At 41.2% G+C, this 15,920-nt stretch overlaps 1 protein-coding gene across 2 annotated transcripts in view; it reads right to left on the bottom strand.

Annotated features, from left to right (window-relative positions):
- Positions 1-15,469, bottom strand: part of RNF38 (ring finger protein 38) — a 123,321-nt gene extending 107,852 nt beyond the window's left edge. For both annotated transcript variants that reach the window (XM_030884243.3, XM_030884246.3), the window contains exon 1: positions 15,383-15,469. The gene's annotated coding sequence lies outside the window, so the exon portion shown is untranslated. The remainder of the gene's footprint in view (positions 1-15,382) is intronic.
- Between the last annotated feature and the right edge of the window lie 451 nt (positions 15,470-15,920).

The raw sequence follows: 15,920 nt of genomic DNA, 5'->3' as shown, positions 1-15,920 counted from the left end.
AATAGTGATGGCTGCACAATTATGAATATACCAAAATACTAAAAGCCATTGAACTGTACACTTAGTATGGGTGAACTGTGTGATATGTGAGTTATATCTCAACAAAACTGTTAAATTTTATAAAAGAATGAGGTAGGGGGCACAATGGAAGGTGTCTGGGGTAACTGTAATATTGTATTTCTTGACCTGACTGTTGGTTACAGAAGTGTGTTCACATTGTGATGATTCACTGATTGGCAAACTTACAAGATGTGCATGTTTTATAAATATATCACATGTCAAATAAAGGTTTTAGCAAAGAATAACTACGTCTATAAATACTGACTTGGAAAGGGATCCAAGATATAAAGTGGAAACAAAGTTTCAAAACCGTATATACAATATGGTCCCACTTTTTATAAATTTATACACATACACATATATGTACGTGCAGAGTAAAACACACACACACACACACACGAGTATACACATAAACCTGTTCTCATTGATCTCTGAAGAATTCAGATAATGGGACTTAATTTTCTCTGATACATATTTCTGTAATGTTTGAATTTTTTGCAATGTGCATTTTTATAATCAGAAGACAATAAATGTATACATTTTAAAAATCTTTTAAGGTGTACAGACAGAATTTAATAAAGAACAGAAATTCCTCAATCAGTATACAAAAACATAGAAATAATAGATCCAAGAATAAAAATAATCATTTAAAAAAAAAATAACAGCAACAATCATTTGATTGCTTACTATGTAGTTGGCACATATATTAGCTCATTTTCATTATACCTATTTTACAGATGAGGAAATAGGCCGGGAGATTTTAATCTCATCAAAATAGAACAAAATACAGCTTATGAAGAAAGTTCATAAAATCATTTACAGAGAAAATTTTAAAAAGTAAAAGAACATAATGAACTCACTCATACTTTTTTTTAAATCTGGAAAAGAATTTATAATTTTCTTAAAAAAAAAATCTGCCAAAATTGACTACCCCCCCCCAACACACATACCCACACCAAAAACCAAAAACTGAATGGAATAAGCTAAAAAACAAAATAGAAATGGTTACTGTCCTTCCTCCCAAAAGGCTATTTTTCCTTGCTACCAAAATCCTTATATCAAGAATGGTACAAGGAAGGAAACTTACAGGCCTTCTCTCTTGTGATTATATACCAAAGCCCTAAATACTAACAAATCAATCCAGTACTATGAGCTCCATTACAGAAATTTAGGGATAATTCCATACTAAAAATTGATTAATGTAATTCAGCACATAAATAAGTAAAAAGAGACATAACCTCCAAGGGTAGATAACTGAGTTAGAAGGCATTTGACAAACTTATTCTTTCTAAGAAAAGCACTTAATAAATAAAAATACTACTTCTTTAACTTGTTAGCTTTCAGACCCACAGTCAACCCCACAATGAACAGTGAAACACAACTGAGGCAGCCTCATTATGCTACAGTCAAATATTGAATATGACATTTTCTGGATGTTACAGTGTAGCCAATGAAATAAGAAAGAAAAATAACAGAGGAAAATATTGAAAAGGAGTCTAAATTAGCAGCACTGTCCAATAATAGAGTTGTCCAGCTGGAATACTCAAGAAAAATCTATGAAAAATTACTAAAATGACTGAAAGAGCTCAGGAAATTGGCAGGTATTTAAATAAATATACAAAAATCAACAGCTTTTCCTAACATCAGCAAAGCTCAAAAAATATGATGAAAAACATCCCACTGTCAAAAGTAAGAAGAGGGGCTTCCCTAGTGGTGCGGTGGTTAAGAATCCACCTGCCAATGCAGGTACACGGGTTTGAGCCCTGGTCCGGGAAGATCCCACATGCCGCGGAGCAACTAAGCCCGTGCGCCACAACTACTGAGCCTGCGCTCTAGAGCCCACGAGCCACAACGACTGAGCCCAAGTGACACAACTGCTGCAGCCTGCACACCTAGAGCCCACACTCTGCAACAAGAGAAGCCACTGCAGTGAGAAGACCACGCCCTGCAACAAAGAGTAGCCCCGGCTCGCCGCAACTAGAGAAAGCCCGCGTGCGGCAACAAAGACCCAACACAGCCAAAATAAATAAATAAATAAATAAATAAATTTTTTTTAAAAAGAACATAAAATACTATGGAATTGACATTATGTGAATTAAATTTTAAGCCCTACTAAGGCACATACTATAAGAAAACGGGAAAGAAATCATGTTAATAGATTGACAGATGTTAACAGTGCGATGAGATCAACTATTTCCAACCTCATAAATTTAATGCTTTTCCAATCTCTGTATCAATGGGATTTTCGCAGTAATCCTGACAAAAACTTTTAAAAATATATATCTGGACGTTGGGGAAAAGCATGTAATGAAAGGCAAAAGTCTTTTTTCAAAATAATAATAACTACAAGGAGATGCCCTACAAAGCATTTATCCATATAAAACTACAATAAGTAAAACATATAATATTGGTGCCAGAATACTGACAGATCAATAGAACAGAGTGAGAAACAGATCTAAGTATTAATGAAAATTCAGTATATGATTTAAAATGTCATGTTAAATATATAAGGAACTGGTTAAATTGTGGTACATCCATTATCAAATAAAATGGAATATTACAATTAAAAATGAGGTAGATTACACTGATGTAGAAAGCTGGTCGCAATATAGTATGATGTAAAAAAAAAACAATGTAAAGAATAGGAAGTACAATATGATCCCTTGTGTTTTATTTATTTATTAGACAGCCACGCTATGTATAGAAAATGTCTGGAAAGATACACATATCTAAATAGCACTGTCACTACCTCTGGGATTATAGTAAGGAGAGGAACAAGAATGGAGAGTCCATCAGTCATTACCCCAACAGTGAAGAGATGGCAAACTCAAATTAGAATAATCTGAAGGGGGTTTATTTATAAAAGTAATAATTACAAAGTTGGGAGGTGAGGCCTACAGAAACGACAGGGGATGAACAGGACTAGCTATAGCATAACAATTATCACTCTGGCTCCCAAAAAGACAGGACACAGAGAGTACCAGAACCCAGGTAATATAAGGCCGGCTACCCTGAGTGGAGAGAGAATAAATATTCTGACCTCATTCTTCTTCCCTTCAATATCCTCTTAAGGCTGAACCCAACCAGAAACGAGAAGACCTGGGAACTCTTTCCCTGGGACAGAGAACCAGGTGGAAATGGGTGAAGGACAGGCGTGGAGAAGTAAATAGAAGGTACCGGGCGGGCCCAGATTTCTTTTACCTTTTTATAAAATTAATTACATAAATAGAAGTAAAATATCTTCATTAGAGATGAAAAACTTACATAGAAAGCTAAAATTCCACCCTCCATAATGCTGGATCTTTCTCCAGAAGTAATCATCTTTATTTTTTATCATCATTTTGATGGGGTCTGTCACTGACTTTTTTCTAGACAGACACACACTCACCACAATAAAACACACAGAATTGCTTTAGGAGGCGTTGTTTGCTCAACATGAACAGTATTAATCACCCTATTACCTTCCGCAACCTTTTTTTCTCACCATTTTCAGTTCAGTTATAAAATAATGCTGAAGAAATCAAGAGGAAAAGTTTAAATCTCCTCAGGGTTGTTTACACCCTACCTCAGTGGTTCTCAAAATATCCCCCCACTCCCCTAACCGCTGCATTAGCATCACCTAGTAATTTGTTTAAAAGGCCCCACCCTAGTACAGTGAATCAAAAGCTCAGGAAGTGGGGCCCAGTAACCTTCCTTTTAACCTGCCCTCCACGTGACTATCATGCAGGCTAAAGTTTGAGTGCCACTACTCCATCACCTGTGCCCTTGCTAGGAATCTGCTTTTTAACTAGATCCCGGGGTGATGCGTAAGTAAACTGAAGTGTTAAGAAGCCGGTCTACCTCTGAGCCATAAACCTAACCACAATCCATATTACCCGCACCTATCTACACACAGGGTATTATGAGTGGCTTCTGGGGATGGGAAGGGGGAAGGCCAGCAAAAAGAGCGGTGGTTTTTAACCTCTTTGAATTTAAATCTATCACTCCTGTGGGAAAAACATCAGCACTGCATGCCCTAGTTAGGCAGAGCATGTTAGCAGTGTTGTCTTTTGTGCGTGACAGACAGCACATAACTACCTTTAAACCACCCTGGAAATGTACCGCTCTTAGGTGTCAATATTATATCATAAGTTCTCATTTTTCTTTTAAAATAAGTTAGTTTGAATGTTAACCCCAGGCATAATAAAATTACGTACGAATAGCTAACCTCTGTTTGTATCACTAATACTGTAATGGGAATCCATCATTTTAAAACAAAGCGCAGGGATACACCTTTTCTGCTCTAACAAGGATACTTTTATCAACATTTACAAGTGTATCTACCCTCCACTTCCATACTGCAGGCTCCACCTCTACATAGCTTGTGGGGAGGGGAAAATGTCCCCAGAATTCCACCTTTAACTTCCTGCTGCCTCCCTGAAAGGCTGACATTTTCTTTCAAAACCTGCACCCTAAAGCCCCTCTTCCTTTGCTCTTCTCTCATTTTTCTCCACGGAGTCTTCAGGTCTGTCCTGAGTCACAGGCAAACATGTTGACTTTCTCAGGAAATCTGCCAAAGTAACGACATATACATGTGTGCTTGAGAATCCTACTGTCTCACTGCTTAGCCAGCCTGACTCGGGCTAACACAACGATCTGCTTTTTTAAGGCACTTCCAGTTTCACTTCCAGCTCCTACCAGGCTTATGCCCCGCCCCAAGGCAGCACAGCCCCCTCTCTCTGAGCTTTCCTGACACAGGAAGTAGCACAGTCAATTCTGTGGGGCCCAAACCCAACTTGACTTGCCTCTCCCTTCTTAAAGCAATCTCAAAATCAAAATTTCTAAAGCTCCTTTTCCATTTGATAACTTTTCTTCCACACAAAGAAAGTTTTAATCAAGACACGATAAATTTGGGCCTTGGGTTTTTAATTACATAGCATCAGGAAAAATAATATAACTATTCTATCAAACAATTCTATTTGGAAAGGAAACATGTTTCTAATAAAGATGTTAAAAAAAAAAAAGAAAATGAAAAAAAAAGAAAGGAACATGTTTACATCTCAAAAGTGCTATAAAAAGATTTTGGTATGGTAAAACTAGTTTGATTTCTATCCCCAACCCACACAATTGTTTCTTAAAATCATTTATGGCAATTGAGACAGAGTTCATTTTTTAAAGATTTTCTTCTACCAAAAGCTAGACTCAAAATATGTACAGAATTACCTAAACTTTCTAGAGTCAAATTCTGACTTTAGTTTTATCTCATGGACATTAATAATTTCATGAATTAAACACAGATTCACTTTAAAGCAAATCTTTTGACTTGTTGCCTTTGTAGGGTTTTGGGTTTAACTGTTGTTGTTTGTTGTTGTTGTTAAGCACACAACGGTGGCTTTTATTTAAAGTTAAAGCTCAAAAATATCATGGAATAGTAATTTCTGTTTTTAATATATGCATAGTTTTTAATAGAAATACTGGATAATTAGATCACAAGAGTTCATGACTCATATTCTTCATATACAGCAAAGACAGTCAACAATGTCTTCCATTAGAGTCCCAAACATACTGTAACTCTAGAGGTGTTCTGATGCTAAGGTTCTTAAAGAAATGCAAACCAGTAAATGGGTGGAAATTCCTCAATTATCTGGATTTAATCAGCTTTTATCCTGCCTGAATAGAAGACTATCTTCCTCCTATGAATTAATTCTCATATTGCTTAGTAATTTGAAAGGTGGAGAATTCATTTTTCTTTTCCAACTATCCATAAACAAAGAAAAAGACTGAGTTGGCAGTGCTCAACTCAAAAACAGGACATGTTCCAAAAGTCTAAAACTACTGTACCTCGTTTTGACCTTAGAATCCCATTTTCCCATAGAACATTTTCTAAATGGATGGCCCACCAATGTCTATTAAGCCCACAACATAAACGAAATAATATTAGAAACACTATAACTGCTTGAGAAAATTTAATCTCAGATTCCAACTTTGGGCCACCTAAAGACAGAATTTTCAACAAGCATTCCAACCAAGTTTGAAGTAGTTCATTTGGGAACCACTATGCTACATTATTTTCCTCAAATAATCTACTATGTCAGACAGCATCAACACAGCACCAGGCTCTCCAACTGATGCCTGAAATATTCATATTCTATACCACTGAATAAAGGGATATATTTATGCTTTAGCTTGTGACAAATCAAAGTTTATTATGGAAATTAAGAAGGCTAAAAAGAAGTCTAACATCCATTTCTTACACTAATTTCAGAGAGGGAGGTACTCATATCCACAAAAAGGTGGGATTCTGAATAGGGCCAAATTTTTCTACGAGAAGTTTTGTATCTGCTTAAGTGACCAAACAAGCACTGAGTTAAGACCAATGTTCAGAATCACAGAACATGGGAGATTTTCCAAGAAGCAATTTAAATATGCCTGATCTGAGGTGAACCCACTCCAATGCAGGTACTCCTACTCCTTATTATGTGAAAAAGTAGTGAATGACTAAAAAGAAATTTAATTAAATAATCCTAACACAAAAATTGAGAACTTAAAAGGAGTGCATTTCTCAGGAGGAACAAAGGTAAAACTGAAGACTGCAAATTCTCTCTAGTGGCTAAGACAGTGGTCACCTTTGCTTATGTTCAATCTTGTTACCAAAACTTAACTGCTATGTTTGCTTAGGCTATCTATAAAGTGAGACGTAAAGCATGATGGCTAAAAATACAGACTCTGAAATAAGACGGCTTGGGTTCATATCCTAGATAACACTCTTAATAGCTGCGTCATCTTTAGCAAGTTATTTAACCTCTCTGTGCTCCAGTTTCTTCATCCGCACAATAAAGATGATAAAAGCATCAACCTTAGAGGACTGTAGTGAAAATTAAATGAATTAATCCAGGTAAACCACTTAGAATAGAGCCTTGCACATAATAAGCACACAGTAAGTGACCACTATTATCTAGATATTCAAAAATAAGCAGGATTTGGAGAAGATAGGAAAAATTAAAGCTGAAGCAACAATCAAACAAACAGAGGTGAAAAAGTGATACACACACATGGAAACAGGGCATTACACTTCCCTGCAGAATATTCACGAAGAATAGTAGAGACTGGAATAATGAAGACCCAATTATGCTGGCCTTGAAGGCCAAACCAAAAAATATTTTACTTACAAGGCAGCCAGTTAAATTTGTGACCTGATCAGATCTGTGCTTTAGCAATGTTAATTATAATGATTATATCACATCACTACTATTTATGCAATTTTGATGTTCTCAAACCCAAAAATTTGTTTGGTCAACTAACACACTGTTGGAGTCTATTGCTAAACTGTTGTATATCTGAATCAAATCTGAAATCCTCACTGTGTCTGGTACATAGTAGGCATTCAATAAATATTTTATTGTTACTTTTACTGGCCACCAGAGCAGTGCAGTAAACAGTCAGAGGTTATATGTATATGTATTGTAAGAAATATGTATTACAAATGAAGCAGCCAAGTAACAGCTGGTAAAATGTTAAGTCACTGCTGAGCAGTATACTTGCCTAAAACAGGGGTAATCACCCTTACTTTTCATTAAAAGCAGATAAAATGGAACCTTGTATATTTTTAAATCTCATAAAATTTAGCTGTCAGATTGATAGTCTTCTTAAGGATTATTTGGGCAATATCTTTGTAATGGACTACCCAGTGTTCTTATGTGATGATAAATTTAAGGCAGATTTCCTCAAGATATCTGTACTCCCATGTTCACTGCAGCATTATTCACAATAGCTAAGATAAAGAAAGAACCTAAGTGTCTGATGAATGAGTGGATGAAGAAGTTGTGGTATATACAAACAATGGAATATTATTCAGCCATGAAGAAAGAAGGAAATCCTACCATTTGCAACAACATGGATGAAACTGGAGGACATAATGTAAAGTGAAATAAGCCAAAGAGAGAAAGACAAATACTTTAAGATGTCACTTATATGTAGAATCTAAAAAGATAATAATAATAATAATTTGGTTTTTAATATAAAAGTCAAACTCATGGAAACAGAGAGTAGAATGGTGGTTACCAGGGCCTGGGGAGTGGAGGAAATGAGATGTTGGTCAAAAGGCACAACTCTTCAGTTATAAGATAAGTAAGTTCTGAGGCTCTAATGTACAGCATGGTGACTATAGTTAACAGTACTGTATACTTGAAATTTGCTAAGAAAATAGATCTTAAGCATTCTCACCAAGAAAAAAGGTAGTTATGTGAGGTGATGAATGTATTAATTAACCTGACCATGGTAATCATTTCGCCATGTACACAAATATCAAACCATCACACTGCACACTTTAAATACATACAATTTTATTTGTCAGTAAAAAAGGGAGAGAGAGAGAGAAAGGAAGGAAGGAAGGAAAGAGAGAAAGGAAGAAAGGAAGGAAAGAAAGAAGGAAGGAAGGGAGGGAGGGAGCAGAAGGAAGGAAGGAATGGAAGAAGGGAAGGAGGGAGGGAGGAAAGGAGGGAGGGAGGAAGGAAAGAAGGGAGGCAGGAAGGAAGAAAGACATTTGAGACACTAGTAAAAGTAATATACTAATAGTTAACATAGTAAAAAAAAGTGTTCACTAGAAGATTGATTGCCAACAGATCTTAGAAGCACATCATGACAAGATGGTTGATATAAGAGGCTAAACACATATCCCCAGATTCATTGATTTTTTTCTGGTGGTGGTAGGGGGAAGTCAGCTTCCCAAGATGTCAGTCAGTGCTAACTTTTAGAAACTTAAACAAACAAAAAAAAATTAGTAAGAACATGCCATGATTTGGCTTTCTTGGGCAATCAATCATTCTGGCAACACAAGCATAAAACAAAGTAGGCCTGGATTTCTACATACCTTCTTGTAAAGTACTTTTTTAAAAAAATTTATTTATTATTTATTTATTTTTGGCTGTCTTGGGTCTTCGTTGCTGCACGCAGGCTTTCTCCAGCTGCGGCAATTGGGGGCCACTCTTCATTGCAGTGTGCGTGCTTCTCATTGCGGTGGCTTCTCTTGTTGCGGAGCAGGGGCTCTAGGCACACGGGCTTCAGTAGTTGTGGCACGTGGGCTCAGTAGTTGTGGCTCACGGGCTCTAGAGCACAGGCTCAGTAGTTGTGGCGCACGGGCTTAGCTGCTCCGCGGCATGTGGGATCTTCCTGGACCAGGGCTCCAACCTGTGTCCCCTGCATTGGCAGGCGGATTCTTAACCACTGTGCCATCACGGAAGTCCCACTGTAAAGTACTTTTCAGTTACAGTTTTAGACTAGGAAAAAAAAGTTCCGGCTGTCTTGTGCTTTTTAAAGCTTCACGTATCTTGCAAGTATTAGAATTTAAAATCTTGAAATGTACTCACTTAAACACATTCCTGTCAGCATTACCAACAACGCTCCATTATCCATTTTGGTACTGTCTCCAGATGCTTTTAATCCCCGCCTGACTTCTCCCTACCAACAAGTACTTGGATACCATCTTTACCCTGTCTGCCCCCATTACTTGGTTGTGCTTAGGGAATTATAATTACAGTGATCCCGCCTTTAAAACATCCTCAGAGCACAAAGCCTCTTTGTATGATTGGGGGTGAGGGGGGCACCTTCCAGGCTCCACAGCAAAGTGTGGGTGGTGGCAACATAGGCAGCAACGAAAGAAGAGGAGCTGGGGCCTCTCTGGAGGCCTTCGGGTCTGGTTCAATATTGTTTGAGGGGTTTTACTAGTGGGTGTCCAGCCCAAAGGTTCTACAAAGCCTCTGCACCCCTCCCATGAGGAGACTAAGGACAGGACCTGTTCTGACAGATGGAGAGATCACCACCAAGCCCAAAAGGCCAAGGAACAGAAGGGAGCATGAAAAGGGGGAGAAAAGAAAGCAGGAGCTGAAACATACTCCTTTGTGCTGTTCTCAGTACTTCAGGTAATGAACTCTCTGACAGTGAAGCTATCACCCCAATGAATCAGTGGCTAGTACTGGTATTACCAGCACCCAGTAGGTGCTCACTCAAACATGTATAGAGGCAGCAGCAAAAATCTACATAGGAAGACAAATCTATTAAAAATTTTAAAAAATAAAATAGCCTAAAAGCCAAATGAAAATACTTTTTTTAAATTATTAGAGTCCCATCTTCTAGTTGCACAAGTGATTACGAAATGAATACTTGTTTTACTTTGCCTCCCCTACTACTTCAATGTAGACTTCAAAACTGCTCACTTTCCAGCTCTGTCTGACAATAAAACAGACTTCAACTAAAGATCAGTGAGCACCATCTGCAAACACTGAAATCAAAGGTGCTGAAGCAGAACAGATACTGACAGGTGACTTTCAACTCAAGGTACATCCCAGAAGCACTACAAAATGTTCTACTACTTAATTGCTTGCAGCTCTCTCTTCCATGCATGTATTTCTTCCTCTTTACCACTTCTTCCCTTCTTTCAACAGGGTCAAATGGTTATATCAAAACTTACAATCTCTCCCTCATTTCTACACATATTTTATCACAAAAGCAGACAATACAGTGACAGCTTTCCATATCATGACCGGAGGGGGCTACTGATAAACTCTAGTATAATCCCATCATTCTCCTCCACCTGCCCAACATGGTTAACTGTCCCAAGCAGTCCCTAGAATAGCACTAATATCCATTTAAACTAAGAACAGAAAAAAAACCCTGAAACTGCTTTGGGTGAGGCTTATAGGTGAGAACTGTTTATTCTCCTTGCGTGGGCATAAGACTAGTTCTGTTAAACATTTTCAGTTTTATTTACATACATTTTCTTTAAAAAACAATTTCTTCAAGACAGCAGCAAAAGCACAATGGAACCCTCTATCCATCACCCTCAATCATGTTTAAAAATAATAATAAAAAAGACAATAGAAACCACTTCAAATTGTACCTCTCCCTTGAGCCCGCAGAACAGCACTCTTCCATGACAACTGTTCTGAAAAAACACACTGCCATTATTTGCAAAAGCAGTAGGAAGTCCAGTCTTGTCCTTGGTTCAGCACTCCCCCTTCCTCTCTCTCCAAGAAAAAATGAAACAGCAGGAAGCGTAAACAACCGCTTAATGGAAAATACAAATGGGCAAATATTTTCAAAATTGGCTAAAAAGGCTGAGGTCTTAAGAAATTCAGGAATACTAGTGTAGGGGGAAATAGGAAGAGAAAAATAGTATCGTATTTCCCCCTCAAAGTGAGCACTATGTGACTGCATGAGCAAATGCGCGCGTAGCTACTTTCTCTCCTTCACTTACCAGATGCTTTTGTCTTTTTAATGATTTCTTTCTCATTGTCTTTCCATAAATAATGGTATTTATCAAATTGTTTATTCTGTACAATTTCTCCAGACCCATAACAAATTTTACAATTTTGAGCTGAACTCTTTGGTTCAACTGAGCATGGTAATGAAAAGCCAGGGGTAGGCCCTTTCCCATGAAAAGCTCACATGGAGAAAACTCTTTTGGAGTCTCAGGCCTAGCAGTGACCAGCCCTCTTCACAGAGCCTGTGGTGAGTATGGACGGGTAACAGCTGGACCAACAGTTACAAAGCCGCAGGGCCATGCTAGTTCACAGAGCACCTTTGTGAGGATTAGAAAAGGGTGCCCCCACTAAGGGGACACAGTTTCCACACAAGGTGTTCATCTTGGTAAGCGGAGCACAAAATGGGTTTCTACTCCCACTTGCGAAACAAAACAAGCACCCAGTGCTGAGAACAACCTATACAACCCTAATCAGCAGCCCTGGGGCAAAACTGCACCTCCAAAGTAGGTTTCCAAAAAGAAGAACGTCACCAACAACAAACAGCATTTCACAAATTTCATTACCAGAAATTCTCACACATGTTAATATAAATTCATTCATAAACATATTAGGACCAGAGGAAAAAGGGTCTAGCAAAGAAGGAAAACTAGCAAATTTGAGAGAAAGGAAACTCTTCCATCTAGAGGAATAATGTTGTTCCTAAAGCCCCCAATCTTTGACTACAGGTTCAAATAGCTGAATTTCAAACGCATGTGCTAAGCTAAAACATGCAAACAATCACTATCATCTGCAGAGAAAGGCATGATCACATACATTTACCTTTGGGGGTTTACTTTCTCCAATTTGCTAGTTTTCCTTCTCAGTCAGACACTTTTTTGCTCCTATCCTGACTATAAAACCATACACAGTGATACAAGTGGTTAAAGTTTATAAAACCTGATAAACAGCCCTGGTGGGTGGTGGGCCCCTTAGCTACCTGCATGAAAATAAGAGGAATAGACAACCTGGATTATGAAGGGTTTAACATTCAATGGCTTCCAACCCTATCACTCTTTTATGCCCTACGAAAGAGCTAAATATCACATGGGTCAAATTAGTCCCAGTCATGCAGGAGGGGCAACAGAAGGCAGCCTGGGGACTAGGCTGGGCAAAGCTGAGAAGAAGTACAGCCCAGAGTCAGAAGAAACCTTAAGGCAGTGGTTCTCAAACTTTAGTGGGCATGAGAATCTACTAGGGAACATGTTCAGAATCAGATTTCTGGGTCCCTCCCTACATTTGACAGATCAGAATGTCCTGGAGCACTTATATTTTGACAAAATTCAAACTGCTGACCTAGGTCCACCAGAAAGTTTAGAAAGACTGGGAAATCCTCCACGTGCCTATCAGCTGTTCCAAAATAAAAGTCATCCATCACAAAACTAGGTTTTGCGGGTCAGAATGGGGTGAGAAAAGGATCATCAGCCAGCATGCCTAACAGGCTGTGCTGGGCTGGATGCTGTAGCTAGAGTTTCACTATTAAGGGACAAAAACCCTCTGCTATGTAAACAAGAAATTATTTTGCATGTTGAGAAATATTTCAAACATCTGAAAAATATTTAAATATCTCTGTACCCTACATCCAAGATAAGCAAATCTTAATTTGCAATTATCTGATTCAGGTTTAATAATAGAATACTAGATATAACTAAAGCCCTCTGTGTACCCCTGGATCAATCCCATTCCTCACCCACTCTCCTGAGAGGTTACCACTACTCTGAATTTGGTGTTAGTTGTTACCATGAATGTTTTTATACTACTACTACATATGTACACAGACACAGACAATATTATTTTGCATGTTTTCAGATTTTATGCAAGTGGAAACATTCTCTAATAATTCTTCTGTTATTTACTCCCCCAGCCCCTGTTATGTTTGTAAGATTCAACCATTTTAATGCATGTGGCTATAGTTTATTTTTCACAGTGCTCTAATATTCAATTGTGTGGGACTATCTAACAATTTATGTATTTCCCTATTGGTGGACATTTAAGCAGCAATAAACATTCCTGTACTTCTTTTGTACTTATTTTCTTGGACGAGTGTGCAAAGATTTCTTAAAGTATATACCCAGAAATGGGCATTTTAGGTGAATGGATTTGCTTGCCCTCCTTTAGCTAGACATCACTATGCTACTCTCCAGAGTGACTGTATCTATTTACATTCCCACTAGCAGTATATAAAAGGTGATTTCCCCATAACCTTACTAACACTTGGTTATCACAGCATTTAATTTCTGCCAATCTGATGAGTGTGAAATGGCATGTCACTGATGTTTCAATTTGCAGTTCCCTGATTTTAAGTCTTTGAGAAGTAAATTTTCATATATATATATCTGTCAAATATGTTTTTCTCAGTTTTTAAGAAAAATTTAACCCATCTTGTCTGAATCAGGGCAGCTCTTCCCAAAGAACCTTGCCAACAGCCACCACAACTGGAAAGCTGAGGTGCGGAGGGCAGCAAGAAAACAGCTGACTTAAACAAGGAATCATCTTGGACAAAGAGCCCTAATTAATGCATTTGCTAATTAGTCTTTCCCTTCCCTCTTTTGTCAAGGCTTACTTCCAAGACAATACTACGGCCCCCAGCCTTAGAACAAGAGAGAGAATGGGGGGGATGGGGAGTACCCAAAACATTATGTAAAAGTACTTACAACTGTCTTTACTCAAAGAAAATGATGTGATTGCAGACCAATACCTATTACTCAACCTTGTAAGATACCATCCACCTCTAACAGACTCCTTTCAAGCTCATTACCTTTGGCTCCCTCTTTAAAACAGCCCAATCTTTTTCTCTACACTAGACACTGTCCCCCTCCCTTTCATCTCCCTTCCATCTCCCTTCCCCCACAATGACTAAATTTCCTCCTTTTCCCCCATTCTACAGCTTCTGTTTTCTAACTCCACAGGACCCTCTTCACTGACTATAACACTACTCTCTCTCGTTGCCTCTAGAACCCCAAGTCCCTTTCCAAGATGCATCCACAATAAAAACAACCCACCCAAAAGAAAAACGGGAATCCCATGCAGTACATGGCCCTCTTCCATGCCAGGCAGGTGGGTGACCTGTCCCAATTCTCTCACTTCCTACCCCTTCACGCCTGGGATAGCTGTGCTTTCTCTGGGGGTTCCCCAAGTGTGACAGGTCCAGACCACCTGGGAAAACCTCATTTGGCTTTCTGTGGCAGAAACGTCTTTACTAGGGCCATATATACACTTGTTTGGGGCAGGAACGAAACTCGGGCCATTTCGTGAAAAAGACACCTTACAGGCGTCTCCACAAAAGCAGGCAGGCCTCCCACCTATTAATTCCAGCTGGATTGGTTTCGTCCGTGCAGTGGTGGGAAAGGTGGCCTGGCAGAGACCAAATGGTCCCCGCAGTAAGAACTTTCTGAAGCTCTGACCCACTCACTCAAGAAAGCCCTCTTCCCAGAGAGGACAACCTCACAGGAGTCTCTCCCCCTGCGGCTCCCCAGGACACCACGAATCCCCCAAATCAGCCGCCGCTCTCCTCCGTCCCAGCCTGCAAGAGATCCTTTCTCCTAAGCCAGCCCCAAAAGCGCTGGGTGGGCGTGCCTGGGGCCGAGGCCTAGCGCCCCCTCCTCCACGATCAATCTCTCTCGGTTCTCCGGGGCTAGGGGCTCTTCCTCCTCCCAGCGCCCCCTGCTCCGGGCCCGCGCCGGCCCATAGTGACCCTGGGTCCCAGCCAGGTTACGACTTTCGCCGGCTATGTGACCTTGGGCAAGTCACTTCCCCCTGTAAACCTCCGTTTCCTCCGCCGCCCAGAGGAGACCTAGAGAGGTCCTGCCCTGCCCACCCTAGGGGAGGGGGTTACCCACCAGGGGGGAAAACGCTTTGTGAGCCGCTCCGCGCAGCGGAGACACAGGGCTCACAGGGGCTCCGGGGCCGGACTAACCTGACCCGGACAACGCTCCACCCCCGCCGCGGGGCCGGGCGGCTGGACCACACGCCTCTGGGCGGCCCCCCAACACACACACCCGAGACCAACCCACGCCCCTCCCCGCCTGGCCCGCTCCTGGACCCCGTACCTGCTCCCGGCGCTCGGCCGCAGGCGCCGCCACCCTGGGCGCCTGCCCGGAGAGGCCCGTGGCCCGGAGGGCTGAGGCGGCCGGCTGCAGCGGGCTCGGGCCGGGGAGGCGGCGGCAGGGGGCGCGGACGGCGCGGGGGCCCGAGCTCGGCGGGGCCCGGCCTGGGAGACGACGACTGAGGCTGGAAGTGCGCGGCGGCCGCGGCTGCTGAGGCGGCGGCGGCGGCGACCGCGGCGGCGGCGCTTCCGCTCATGGCGGGGCCGCGAGCAGCAGCTCCGGCTGCGACTCGACTCCGGCGCGGCGGGCGCTGGCTGGGCCCGGGCCGGCGGCGGCGGTGGCGGCGGTGGCGGTGGCGGCGGCGGCGGCGGCAGCAGCGGCGGCGGCAGCGGTAGCGGCGGCGGCGGCGGCAGCGGCAGCGGCAGCGACGGAGGCGGTTCCCGGAGGAGGAGGAGGAGGAGCCGGGAAGCGGCGGCGGCAGCGGAGGGGGCGGGGACGCGGAGGGGGGGTGGGGACGCAGCGCCGCCGCCGCCAATGGGCG

This window comes from Globicephala melas, chromosome 6 (genome assembly GCF_963455315.2).
Source record: "Globicephala melas chromosome 6, mGloMel1.2, whole genome shotgun sequence".
NCBI lineage: Eukaryota > Metazoa > Chordata > Mammalia > Artiodactyla > Delphinidae > Globicephala > Globicephala melas.
The sequence above is the reverse complement of the archived record's forward strand: the minus strand, read 5'-3'. Positions and strand labels throughout refer to the sequence as shown.